Source organism: Pipistrellus kuhlii, unplaced genomic scaffold (genome assembly GCF_014108245.1).
Source record: "Pipistrellus kuhlii isolate mPipKuh1 unplaced genomic scaffold, mPipKuh1.p scaffold_m20_p_5, whole genome shotgun sequence".
Taxonomy (NCBI): Eukaryota; Metazoa; Chordata; class Mammalia; order Chiroptera; family Vespertilionidae; genus Pipistrellus; species Pipistrellus kuhlii.
In genome coordinates, this window is record NW_023425551.1 from 82,687,256 (window position 1) to 82,701,977 (window position 14,722).

A 14,722-nucleotide genomic window follows, 5' to 3' on the forward strand; every position below is an offset into this window, starting at 1 on the left:
TTAATATTGCTATTCATCATTTATAATAGAAGTGCGTGAGTCAACACTTATTTTTAAATTGCCAGTAGATATCATCTGTACTGGCCGGTCAGTCAGGAATGGTCAGTCACTTAGCCTTTTATATATAGAGAGACCTATCTCTATGTCTATCACTATATTCATATCTGTATCTGTATCTATGTATCTATCACCTATATCTATCTATTCCATTTATTGGAGTCTCAAGAAAACTTTTTGTGCTTAAATTGAGACTTCTTATAGTCACTTCCTAGAAAAATCTCTGTTTTTTCCAAATCCTCTTCCTTGTTCTGAGTAGGGATTATATATAAGATGAAGGTATCCACGTGAATTGAGGCCATTAAGGTGTCAAGATGTATTTTGTTTTTTACTCTCATCCATTTCTTTTCCCTTTACCAACTCTCCTCTTCAACTCAGCACAGGCTGGGTTCATTTGTGGGTCCATGTCCCCAGCACCTGTAACAAAACATCGCATACCAGAATGCTAGAAGAATCCACTGTCTCTTTGAGAATAATGTGTGTCTTGACTTCTAAAACTATATGTTATTTTTTATTAATATGAATCCTCTTATGTCTGGTTCATTCCTCCTTCAATTCCTTATATGTAGAAAATATATTATGAACCTCAGCTATTCTCAATCTCTCTCTCTCTCTCTCTCTCTCTCTCTCTCTCTCTCTCTCTCTCTCTCTCTCCTTTCTTACTCTCTCGAGAATCAATGAAATAAAACAACCTCAAGCAAGGATTAAAAAAAAAAAAAAAAGCAGGGCCTAAAACAATGGTCAGCAAACTCATTAGTCAACAGAGCCAAATATCAACTATACAATGATTAAATTTCTTCTGAGAGCTAAAATTTTTAAACTTAAACTTCTTTTAATACCACTTCTTCAAAATAGACTCACCCAGGCTGTGGAATTTTGTTGAAGAGCCACACTCAATAGGCCAAAGAGTTGCATGTGCTTCACAAGCCGCAGTTTGTCAACCACGGGCCTAAAACACAAGGTTTCCTAGACTATCCCAATGGAGTAGAGAAATTTTCCCCTTTAAAGAAGAAAATGAGAGAGAACCAAGATGGCGGCCTAGGTAAGCGCCTAAACTGCCGCCTTCCACAACAATTTCAAAATAACAACTAAAAGACAGCAATGACATCATCCAAAACCACAGGAAAGCTGGCTGAGCAGGAAATTCACAACTAGAAAGAAGGAGAGAGGTTCACGGATTAGATCTGGAGCTGCAAAGCACTGAGGTAGGGAGATGCTAGAGCAGAGAGGAAGAGCGGCTGACTGCCCAGCTGGTGGGAGGGGAAAGGAAGCCCCTGGCTGCATTCAACCCCAGTTTCAACTGCACTGAAGCCCAGCCCAGGCCGAAACCCTGTGGACTCAGGTACATACAGGTGGATATAGACTGTAGAGAAAGGCACCCATAGACTCAGAGTCTGGCAGACGTGAGTGAATGTGTGCAGAGAGGTCTGACCAGACTGGGAGACTCCGGAGAGCCAGGAGTCACAGCACGTGAAGGAGATCTTGCAGAGAGGTCTGATGGCAAAGGTTGCTGTGGCCTCTTCATAGCGGAAGGAGTCAGAGGCTCCTAACTGCACTGAATCCCCAGCTCCAACTGCACTGAGCACTGAAACCCAATTCCAGGCAAGCCCCTGGGGCTTCCACACTCTTACAAGGGGAATCTGGACTGTCAGGCATAAACTCAGGGGATCCGTGGAAGGCAGAGGTCTGAGGCACACGCAGGACTGACAGGAAGCCAAGACTGACAGCTCAGCCCTGAGACTCTGCCCCATCCAAGCTGAGTTCAGAGGCTTTTGTAATTTTGCAAGTCTGATCCTATAAGACTGTCTCCAATACAGAAGGTATCCTGGTGTAGACACAGCTGATACTCACATCCAATAGGTCTAGAGGTCAGTTCCTCCCAGTGATACCAACAACAATCAAGACTTAACTACAACAAGACTGTACACGCAGTACACAAAGGGGAGCACCAAGAGTGTCTACCTCAGGTACCTGGGGTGGCTGACCCACCGGACCATATAGGACACCAAGCACAAAAAACCACCTTACCAATTCAGGGAAGCAGCGAAAATGCCGAGACAAAGAAATAGATCTCAAACAAAAGAAATGGAGGAGAACAAAATAGAGTTCAAAACCACAGTTATAAGATTTTTCAAGAATTTCCTAGAAAAGGCCCATAAATTTAACGAGACCCTCGAGGATATGAAAAAGGACCAAGTAGAAATTAAACATACACTGATGGAAATAAAACATGTTATACAGAGAACCAATAACAGACTAGAGGAATTCAAGAATCAAGTCAAAGATTTGGAATACAAAGAGGCAAAGGACACTTCTCTGGAGAAGCAAGAAGAGAAGAGAAAATTGAAGATAGTGTAAGAAGCCTCTGAAACAACTTCAAACATACCAACATCAGAATTATGGGGGTGCCAGAAGAAGAGAGAGAGCAAGATACTGAAAACCCATTTGAAGAAATAATGTCAGAAAACTTATCCCACCTGGTAAAAGAAATAGACTTACAAGTCCAAGAAGCACACAGAACTCCAAACAAAAAAAATCCAAAGAGGACCACACCAAGACACATCATAATTAAAATGCCAAAAGCAAAAGACAAAGAGAGAATACAAGCAGCAACAGGAAAACAGTTATCTATAAGGGAGCACTCATACAACTATCAGCTGATTTTTCAACAGAAATTATGCAGGCCAGACGTGAGTGGCAAGAAATATTCAAAGTGATGAACAGCAAGAACCTACAACCAAGATTACCCTACTCAGCAAAGTTATCATTCAGAATTGAAGGACAGATAGAGCTTCACAGATAAGAGAAAGCTAAAGGAGTTCATCACCACCAAACCAGTATTATATGAAATGCTGAAAGGTATTCTTTAAGAAGAGGAAGAAGAAGAAAAAGGTAAAGGTAAAAATTCTGATCAACAAATACATTTATATCAATAAGTGAATCTAAAAATCAAGTGAATTAAAGATCTGAGAAACAGAATAAACTAGTGGATATAATAAAATCAGGGGCAAAGAAAGGGTGTGGATTAATAATTATCAGGGGTAAAAGGGTGTGGGAGGTGCCGGAAGAGTCTGGACTAAAATCGTACACCTATAGATGAAGACAATGGGAAGGCGTGGTAATGGCAGAGAGTGGAGAGGGAACCAGGTGGAAGGGAGCTATGGGGGGGGGGGGGGGGGGAGAGAAACAATTGGAATAATCTGAGGAATAAAGATTTATTTAATTTAAATAAAATGAGTCTTGCTCTTGCCCAAAAAGTTGCTATGAGGCTGTATATGAAAAGTATTTAAATTATATGGACCTCACATCAATCAACAATACATAGTACAGTACTGTATATATACTTTAGACTCTGATCAGTAATATTAACATTACTTTTCCTCTTCTTATCCAAATGCCTAAATGAAAGGACAAGAATGCCTTTAATTTGTAAGCCTTGATTCTAGTCAGAGGCATTACTCTACAATTTTTTATTTAATAAATCTTTATTGTTCATATTATTACAAATGTTTCTCATTTTTCCCCCTCCATTGCTCCCCTCCACTAGTTTCCCACCCCAACCTCTGCCCTTTTCCCACCCCCCATTGTCTTCATCCATAGGTGCACAGTTTATGTTCATTGTCTTCCCGCACCCCCCACTCCCATTTTCCCCGAGAATCGTCAGTTCACTCCCCTTCCATACCTCTGATTCTATTATATTCACCAGTTAATATTGTTCATAAGATTTTTTAATTCCCTTGGTTTTTAGATTCACTTGTTGATAGTTACATATTTGTTGTTCATAATTTAGATCTTTATTTTCTTTCTCTTCCTAAAGAACCCCCTTCAGCAATTCATATAATTCTGGTTTGGTGGTGATGAACTCCTTTAGCTTTTTTATATTTGTGAAGCTCTTTATCTGGCCTTTGATTGTGAGTGATAGGTTTGCTGGGTAGATTATTTTTGGCCGTAGGTTCTTGCTATTCATCACCTTGAATATTTCTTGACATTCCCGTCTGGCCTGCATGGTTTCTGTTGAGAAATCAGCTGACAATCATATGGGTGCTCCTTTATAGGTAACTACCTGCTTTTCTCTTGCTGCTTTTAATATTCTTTGTCTTTTGCTCTTGGAATTTTAATTATGATGTGTCTTGGTCTGGTCCTCTTTGGATTCCTTTTGTTTGGGGTTCTGTGTGCTTGCTGGACTTGTAAGTCTAATTCTTTCACCATATGGGGGAAGTTTTCTGTCACTATTTCTTTCAGTATTTTTTCGGTGTCTTGCTCTCTCTCTTCTTCTGGCACCCCCATAATTCTGATGTTGGTTCTCTTGAAGTTGTCCCAGAGGTTTCTTACATTATCTTCAACTTTCTGGATTCTCATGTCTTCTTGCTTCTGCAGAGGAAGGTCTTTTGGCTCTTTATGTTCCAAATCTTTGACTTTATTCTTGTGATCTTCCATTCTGTTTTTAGGACTCAGTAAAACATTTTTTTTATTCAGACAATGTATTCCTTATTTTTAGTTGACCCCTTATTATTTCTAGTTGATCCCTTTTCATATCCTCATAGGTCTCATTTATTTCATTGGCCTTTTCTAGGAAATTCTTGAAAAACCTTATAAGTGTGGTTTTGAACTCTATATCCAGACACTTTTTGTCTTCCATTTCTATCGTTTGTGATCTGTTTCCTTGTCTCAGCATTTTTGCAGCTTCCCTGAGTTGGTAGCCTTAAAAGTCTCTGTGTTCAGCTTGGATGGGGTGGAGTTTCAGGATGGAGCCTACAGCCTTGGCTTCCGTCAGCCCCGCCCTATGAGGCTCCTGAATCAAAGTGTTCCTCAGTATCCTTTGGTACTCGCTGCAAGCACCTCTGAAAGAAAGGTGCCCTCGAGTTTCACCTGCTACCAAACAGTCTAGACTCTCCCCCAATGAGCCTGGAACTGGGGTTCAGTTCAGTTGGAAATGGGGTTGGAAGTGGGGTTCAGAGCAGTCTGGAACCTTTGTCTCCTTCCCGCTAGGGCAATCTAGCAGCAGAGTCAATCACCTGTTCCCTGTGCGCAATATGCATGCCTCCAGGACTTCCTTTCTCCTCTCCCCTGAGTTTCCGACTTACAGCCCAGGCTCCCTCCTTATGAGCCTAGGTCCTCAGGGTCTGGCCTAGAACTGGGGCTCAGCACAGTCCGGAGCTTTTGTCTCTTTCCCGCTAGGGCAATCTAGCAGCAGAGTCAACAGTCTGTCCTCTGTTCATAATGTGAGCGCCTCTGGGACTGCCTTTCTCTGCTCCCCTGAGGTTCTGCCTTACAGCCCAGACACCCTCCTTATGTGTCTGGGTCCCCAGGGTCTCCCTCAGAACTGGGGTTCAGTTCTGTTGGAACTGGGGTTCAGCACAGTCCGGAGCTTTTATCTCCTTCCCACTAGGGAACACCAGCCAGGCACTCAGCTCCCCCTCCTCTCCGGCTCCATCCTCTCCTCGCGCACACTGTGTCTCTGTACCTTAGGCTTTTACAGCTCCTCTGATTTTCCTTCTGGTTTTCTCTTTCCTTCTAGTTGTAGAATTTCCAGTCAGTCAACTTTCCTGTAGTTCTGGGTAATGTCCATTTTGTATTTTAGTTGTATTTTATTGAAATTGTTGTGTGAGGTTGCAGTTAGGTGTTTACCTATGCCACCATCTTGGTTTCTCCCTCATTACAACTCTTAAACTGTAACCTCAATCAAGTCAAATCAATTCAAAGTTACATATCTGAACTACTTCACATTATTTCTATTTTCTTACTCATAGTTTAGAATTCCTATTGTGCGTGATCAGTTTTCTAAAATAGATTAAATGTCCTTTACCCCTAACTGGAAATGTAGAGGGCCCATACATAGTATTGCTAACACATACACTATATAATATTGTGGACAATTAGATATTTTTAGCAAAGGGATGTATTAGGATCCTCTAGAGAAAAAGAATTATAAGGTATATATAAGGTAATAAATTAAATAGATGTATTTACTGTGGCTTATACACTGTGGGCATCTGGCAATCCTGGAATTTATAGGGTGGGCCAGCAAATTCATGTAAGAGTTGCTATTGCTACAATCTTGTGTTCAAAATCCACAGGGCAGGCCAAGCTGGCCAGAAACTAAGGCAGAGTTTCTATGGTACAGTCGCAGGGGTCCTCAAACTTTTTAAAGTGGGGGCCAGATCACGGTCCCTTAGAGAGCTGGAGGGCCGGACTATATGAACTACTAATTCCTACCGTAACACCTCGGCTGCACTCACTGCCCAAAAAACCTGGCGGGCCAGATCAGACTCCTCTGCGGGCCGCATGTGGCCCGCGGGCCGTAGTTTGAAGACCCCTGGATAAGGAATATTATTTTTTCCATGAAAAATCTCAGTCTTCTCTCTTGAGACTTACAACTGATTAAAGGAGCCCCACACAGATCATGGAAAGTAGCCTGCAGTAGTTAAAGTCTTGTGATTGTAAATGTTCATCACATTAAAATAAAATCTTTCACAGAAATATCTAGACAGGTGTTATAGTCTAGTCAAGTTGACACATAAAACTAGCCATCACAAGGGTAGTTTGTTTTGTTGGTTTATTTTGAGTTTGGGTTCAGATTTTATGATAGTAGTAGTGTACTATCATAGAATAACCATGTTTCCTCCATTCAAATTTTGCTGTCAGTTTACATTTATTCTATAATTGGAGAGTTACAATTCAGAAACCAGGCTGAGGTATTTGTCAATTTTATAAAATGTTATGTAATTAAGTCCTAGTGATTCTATTATGATGTACTATTACTCAAAATTATATAATTAATCATTATAATTGACTATTGGACTTATGATGGTTCTAATCACTTTGTCGTACAATAAGAATGAAATTGTGTCTTGTCGATGAGTCTACTGAAATAAATTGTGGGGTGATTGTTAAAATACTAGTAATTTAAATTTATATGTGTAAAAAAAATTAAATGACTCCTCCATCATCAGCCTAGAGCATAAAATAGACTAATTAAGAATTTCAACTATCAAAGTTGATTTTTAAAATTAAGGTAGTTCCAAGCTGCCCAGACCTGGAAGGTGCCCAGACCTGAAATTGGAGGGCATCACTGTCTCCCCAAGGCTGACTACTTAGCCTGAAAAATGCCATCATGGACAGTCAGCCTTCAAGAATGAAATGAAGTTTGGCTTTGTGAATATTGTGGGATTTAGAGTCAGAAACTGCCATTTGTTGGCTGGGTGAGTTTAGGTGGCTCAGTCTTGAAGGTTTTCATTGTGAAGGATTTTCAGGATTAAAAGAGTTTTTTACTTGTAAAGTACCTATTACAGAGCCTGATAGCTTATAGACACTCAATAAAAAGGAAAAGCTATTACTCCCCTGTTCTCCACACTGGCTATGAAACCCTGTCCACTGGCTCATTCTTCCTATCACCACAAACCTCTGACTTTCCCTTAATATCTAACCTGAACAACTCGGTTTACCCTTCATTTACTGTTTATCCTATTTAATAAAATAGTAATATTCAAATTACCAATCACTCCACTACACCCACAAGCCATGCTCACAAGCTCCACCCACAGGCCAATCAGAAGCAATTATGCAAATTATCCCAAGATGGATGTGGCCACAGAGAGAGCAGGAGGGAGGCTTGGATTTCCCTGGAGATGGAGGAAGCCAAGCTTTCTGCACACCCTGGCAGGCTCAGGCCTCCGCTTAAGGCTACAAAGTTTCAATTATAGAAAATTAATAAATCCCAACAGAAATGGCTGCCACCATGGAACAAGCAGAAGGCTTGGCTCTGTTCTAGGCTACAAAGTTTCAATTATACAAAGTAAATATCTTGAGTACCTCATTTATTTGATATCAAAGATACTATAAATAATAATCAGTTTTTCCCTTTGCACTGGATGATAGAAAGCATAGGGCAAATAGGTGGTTGACCTCCAGTAAAAATCTAGAATACTTTTGGTACCCCTTTGAGATACAAATACACTGAGTGGCCAAATTATTGTGCATTCAGAGATCATAATACTCTGGCCACTCAGTATACTTTCAAATTAGTGTTTTGGGTTTCTTCAGATATATACCCAAAAGTGGAATCACTGGGTCATAAAGCAATTCATTTTTAATTTTTTGAGGAACTATCACACTGTTTTCTATAGTGGCTGCACCAATTTGCAATCCCAGCAACAGTACAAGAGGATTCGCTTTTCTCTACATCCTTGCCAATACTTGTTTCTGGTTGATTTATTTATCATAGCAATTCTGACAGGTATGATGTGATCTCATTTTGCATTTATCTTATGATTAGTGACATTGAGCATCTTTTCATTTATCAATAGGCAATCTGTGTGTTCTCTTTGGAAAAAATGTTTATTCAGGTTCTTAGCCTACCTTTTTATTTTTATTTCATTATTATTTTTGTTAATCTTTACCTGAGGATATATCTTTGATTAAGTGTTTAGAGAGAATAGAATGGGGGGAAGGAGAATAAGAGAGAGAGGGAAGGAGAGAGAGAGAGAGAGAGAGAGAGAGAGAGAGAGAGAGAGAGATTTAAAAGACACATCAATTGGTTGCCCACACATGCCTCAACTGGGGCAAGGGATCAAACCTGAAACTCATATATGCCTGTGACTGGGAATTGAACCCGAGACCCTGCAGTGCACAGGGCTGATGCTCTAAGTACTGAGCAACACCAGCCAGGACATAGCCTATTTTTAATAATTGGATTGTGTTTTTTGGTGTTGAGTTTAATGAGTTTTTAAAATAAAATTTAGATATGAACTCATCAAATGTATTATTGGTGAATATCTATTCTCGTTTTGTAGACTGTCATTTTGTCTTGTTGATGTTTCCTTTGCTATGTAAAAACGGTATTGTTGGAAGTCTCACATAGGTCCCTGTTTTTCCCCCATTAACCTCTTCCAGTCAGCTCCCATCTCACCCACAGGTCCTCACCACACCATTGTCTGTGGCCACAGGTTATGCATATATGGATACAAGTCCATCAATTGATCTCTTCCCACCCACCTCCTCCATATTCCCTCTGAGACTGCAGTTAGTTCTATGTTTCTATGTCTCTGGATCTATTTTGTGCATTAGATTCCACATATGAGTGAGATCATATGATACTTATCTTTCTCTGACTGGCTTATTTCAGTTAACATAATAAGTGTTTACAAAGCATAAGTGTTTACAAAGGTGATAATTTCTGGTTGGATTGATCTTTTTATAATTATGTGATGTCTTTTTTTATCTCTTATTATAGCACTAAAGGCCTGATGCATGAAAATGCATCCAAGAGCAGACCTTCCTTCCCCCCACTGCTGGCACCAGCTTCCCTGAGGCGCCCAGGATCCAGGCTTTGCTCAGGCTGCCAGCAGGCACCCAGGACCCAGGCTGCTTTCCTCTGGCCCCGGCTTTGTCCAAAAGGACGTCCAGTCTAATTATTATATTACCCTTTTGTTATTATAGATTTGATTCAAATACTATTTTATATAAGTATTGCTACCCCACCTTTTTTCCATTATATTTGCATGAAATATCCTTTTTCATTCTTTGACTTTCAGTCTGTGTGTGTGTCTTTCATTCTGAGGTGAGTCTGTTGTAGACAGCATATGTATGAGTCTTGTTTTCTTTTCTTTTCTTTTTTAATATATTTTATTGATTTTGTACAGAGAGGAAGGGAGAGAGATAGAGAGTTAGAAACATTGATGAAAGAGAGAGTCATCGATCAGCTGCCTCTTGCACACCCCCTACTGGGGATATGCCCGCAACCAAGGTACATGCCCTTGACCGGAATCGAACCCGGGACCTTTCAGTCCCCAAGCCAACGCTCTGTCCATTGAGCCAAACCGGTTTTGGCAGAGTCTGGTTTTCTTATCGTTCAGCTATTACATGTCTTTTGATTGGACCATTTAAGCTGTTTATATTTAAAGTGATCATTGATAGGTACATATTTATTTTCACTTTATTTTTTATACGTATGTTCCTCTTTTTTCATTCGTCTTAAAAATTAATATTTCTTATAATCCTGCTTTGCTTTAAAGATCTCCTTTAGCTTTTTCTTTTCCAGGGCACTCTATATTTCTTCTTCAACTTTAATTGATAGCCTTCATGAGTACAACTGTCTTGGTTGTAGACTCTTGTTTTTACCTACTTTGAATATTTCATGCCAATTCCTTTTGATCTGAAATGTTTCTGTTGAAAAATCAATTGACCTTCTTATGGCAATTCTCTTTTAGGTAACTGTCTTTTTCTTGCTGCTTTTAACTTTTAGCATTTTAATTATGATGTGTTTTAGTATAGGCCTCTTTGGGTTCATCTTGCTTGGGACTCTCTGTGCTTCCTGGACTTGTGTGTTTTTCTTTCATCAAATTAAGATAGTGTTGTCATTATTTCTTCAAATAGGTTCTTAATCTGTTGCTTTCTTTCTTCTCCTTTTTAGTACCCCTATGAGGCAGATGTTTTTCTACCTCATCTGTCCTAGAGGTCCCTGTACTCCTCAGTTAGAAAAAAAAATTTGCCAATTTAATTGGTTGTTTTCTGTTGCATTGTCTTTGAAATTACTGATTCAAACCTCAGCTTCATTCAACTTACTATTGATTCCTTCTAGTATGTTCTTCATTTCAGATATTTTACTCTTCGTTTATTACTCTATTTTATGGTTTCTTTGTCCTCTTTTATGCCTATTATCTTTTTATTAAAGCTCTCACTAAGTTTATCCATTCTTCCTCTAGGTTCCTTGAGCATTCTTTTAACCATAGTTTTCAACTCCTTATCTGATGGAATGCTTGCTTCTATTTTATTTAGTTCTTTTGGGTTTTTTTTTTTGTTTGTTTTCCTGTTCTTTTATTTGGGGACATGCTTTTTGTCTTCCCATTTTTGCTGCCTCTCTGTGTTTGTTTCTGTGAATTAGGAAGGTCTGCTGTGTCTCAGTCTTGGTAAAGTGGCCTTACATCTTAGGTCTCCAGTGGAGCTAAGTAACACCATCTCCCTTATCACATGATGAAGGTGCTCCAGGAATGTCCCTTGTGTGGGTAATGTAAGGCCTGTTGTAGTCTTAATTACTGTTGGCCCCTCTATGTGTGAGGTTAACCCTCAGACTAGCTGTCTGTGAGTATCGGCCCTGACCACAGTGTATAAGCTGCTATGCTGGTGCTGATCACATGAAGCACAACTTGCCTCAACAGGGTGTGGTGCCTGATGAGATCTCCCTTTGGATGGGCTGCTTGTGGAGCTAACTGTGTCCTGATCTGGATTGTGATCTGAAGCCCCCCTATCAGAAGTCTTGGTTTGGGGCCGCTTGGGTGGGACTCTGGTATAGGTCAATGTCAGATACCGCTTGTGCTGGGCCTAGACGTGCACTGAGGGTCAAAGGTGTATAACAAGTTCACACAGCACTGAGCCCAGGGGCAGCTCAGCAAAAGGCCTGGGGCACCCTGAGATGTGCATGCCTGCTGGTTGTCCATTAGGCTCAGGCACTGCAAGGTCTGGCTGTACACCAGTAGGGTGAGGCAGGTGCTCAGTGAGTTACCAGGTAGGGGAGATGGTGTTCACTGGGTTAATACTGATTTAAATTCAGTGTTAGTGCTGGGTCTGAGACCATTCGGCCAAAGTCTCAGGTACACCAGGGTCAGCTGCCACCCACCTGGGGTCTGCAGACATTTGTGGTGGGGCAGGTCTCAGGGAGATGTCAGGGTGTGACCAGTACAGTTCATCAGGTAAAACAGGTTAGGATTGGAGGAGGGCTTTGAACAGGAAAGGTGGCGCCTGTCAAGAGTTTTACAAGAAAGACTGTGAGGCAGGCCGAGGCTGGCTGCCTTCAGCAGATTCTTCCATCAAGTGCACACTTGGCAGGGTGAGGTCTTAAAGGGTCAGCAAGGTTAGGCTAGTGCATCTCCCCAGGCTAATGGCATGTGGAGGGCAGTGCTTGACCCAGGAAAGATGAAGTTTGTGGACAGTGTGGGAGAGAACTCAGCATAGGAACATTGGCAGCTGCCCTTCCAGCCCCCTCCCTCAGGCCACACAACCCAATCTCTCCCTGTATCACTCCAGTTTCCTCCAGAGCCCAAGGTGAGTACCTGGGTACAAGGTGGTTTGTGCTGGCCCTTTAAGAAGATGCCTGTATTTCCAGCTGTCTCTTATCTCAGCTAGGGGGGTGGAATCCCTAGTGATTTCCACAGCCAGACATTCTATAGGCTCCTCTTGCCTGCCCTGCTGCTCTGGGCTGGGGATCCCAACATAGGATTCAGACCCCATCGCTCCTCTGGGGAGATCCTGCAGCTGAGCTATCTTTCTGGATTTTCAATGCTGACCTTGGATAAAGGCCCAACCTTTTTTGCATTTCTGGTTCTCCTACGAGTCAGGAGATGCTTTGTCTCTATGTTGTTAGTTATAAGACTTCGATTCAGCTAGTCTTCATATGGTTATTTATGCTGACTATTTTACAATTTAGTTGTAATTTTGATATGGTGCTGAGAAGAGGTGAGTGTAACTTCCACCTAAACTACTGCCATATGGATCTTCCACTGAGGCTTGGATTGTGATCGAATTTGTGATCTATCCCGGAGCATGTTTCATGTGCACTCGAAAAAGTTGTATATTGTTCAGTTTGGGCATAAAATGTCCTAAAAAAAACAAAACAAAAAAAAAAAAACAAAAAACATATTAAGTTAACCTAGCCTACTGTGACCTTTAAGGTCATTATTTTCTTATTAATTTTCTGTCTGGCTGAGCTCTATTGATGTGAGTGAGTTACTAAAAATCCCCTACTGTTATTGTATTCCTGCAGAATTCTCCCCCTATGTCTATTAGTAATTGCTTTATATATTTAGATGCTCCTATGTTGGGTGTGTAGATATTTGCAATTATTGTATCTTCTTCTTGGATGGATCCCTTTATAATTATGTACTGTTCTTTGTCTTTTCTTACTTTTTTTGTTTGTTTGTTTTAAAGTCTGTTTAGTGTTATATGAATACTGATACCTCAGCTTTCATTTCATTTCTATTTGCATGGACTGTCTTTTTAGCCTTTCTCTTTCGATCTGTATGTGTCTTGATTTTTTTTTTTTTTAAACACACATTGTGTCAAAACAAGCCAAAGGAAAATCATTTGGGCAAAAAATGAAAAAGGATCACAAGTCAAATTTATAGAAAATATTCCTTTATTAACTTTTGGTCAAGAATATGTTTGTACGTTTTTAGAAAACAACTCTGAGACCATATGGATTCTGGCAACAGAGAGGAATTGACAGGACTACTCTAACCATGGAGCAGGCCAGAGATGGAAGATGCCGACGATGCCTTTCCATACCAGCAGACAGCAGCTGTGTGTCACTGCAGGTTGCCCAGGACCAAACCAAAGAGAGTTGGACCTGCATTACTACCATTTGCCCACCATCCAGAACTGAAATATCATTGCTGACATGTACACATAAGGAACTGTTTGACATTGAAATTGGGTCTCAAAAGAACTGGTGGCCCAAAAAGAAACTCTCTACAGCCTGATTCATATGCCTTTCAGCATAACAATTATTGCTTGTCTCATTTTTTATTCTTACAGGTATATTTCCAGTAGGACATGATCTCACTCATCTAGAGGAAATGGTAAACAACATGACTGATGAATAAGAACAGACCCAGAGATAAGGAGCCATGGGTCAGACTGTTGGACCTCAAAGGGAGGGTGGGGATAAAAGGGAGAGATCAACCAAAGGACTTATGTGCATACATATGAGCCCAACCAGTGGTCGAGGACAATAGTGGGGTGGGGACATGAGTGGGGGTGGGGTGGGGAATTGGAATGGGGGGTTGAGGACAAATATGTGATACCTTAATCAATAAAGAAATTTTTAAAAATTCCATTAGAAAATCCTGTTTCCACATTTTTGTAGAATAAAGCAAGAGCAGTTGACTGAATAAGAGGACATGACCCTCACCCCAAAATAATGGGAAAATCCTAACGGGACAGGAGTAAAGACCTGAACGCTTTCCCCATGAAATAACAGCTATTCCAAGGCAGAGCTGTTGGGCCACAGGCTGGCTTTGGGTCCTTCCTCAGTCCCCCAGCCCCTTGCACACTTTGATTTGGACAGGAGGCCTGGTCACACTGGTGGGTTAAGTGTTGTCCAAGGCACTTTCCCTCCGTGTCACAGAGACCGCCTCCTCCAGCCCCTTTCTCCAGTGTGTTCCCGAGGTGCCCTGAGCTCAGTGACAGCATCAGGACATAAACCTGAAAACCTTTCACTCGAGTTAAATTATTGAACAACTTTCCATTTCCTTCAGTGAGTACCATTCCTCCTGTAAAGACTCACCGATTATTCTCTCCAATCAGCAGCTACCAGCCTGTCAGGTCATCAGTTACTAGGGTAAGCTGCTCCTTGAGGTGTCCCCAGAATCACCCCTTTCCCAGTATGGAAACACCTGGAAGATCACAGGGGCTCTAACTGTGAGAGGCTGTCACATCCCCAAATCTGCACCCTCAGTTGTGGTGCAAAAGGACAAAAGTGAAGGCCTCCTAACTTGCAGTCCCCTCCCTCACCCTCAGCTCCCAGTCACAAATCCAATTGTCTAAACAGCTCTGTCTGCAGAGAGAGAGATGAATGGTCCTGAAAGGCTCCAACTTGTGAGCTCATCACTGACCAGCGCAGAGCTGCTTCACAGCAGGGCCCAGTGCAGTATTTCTGCTACCATGGGATCAA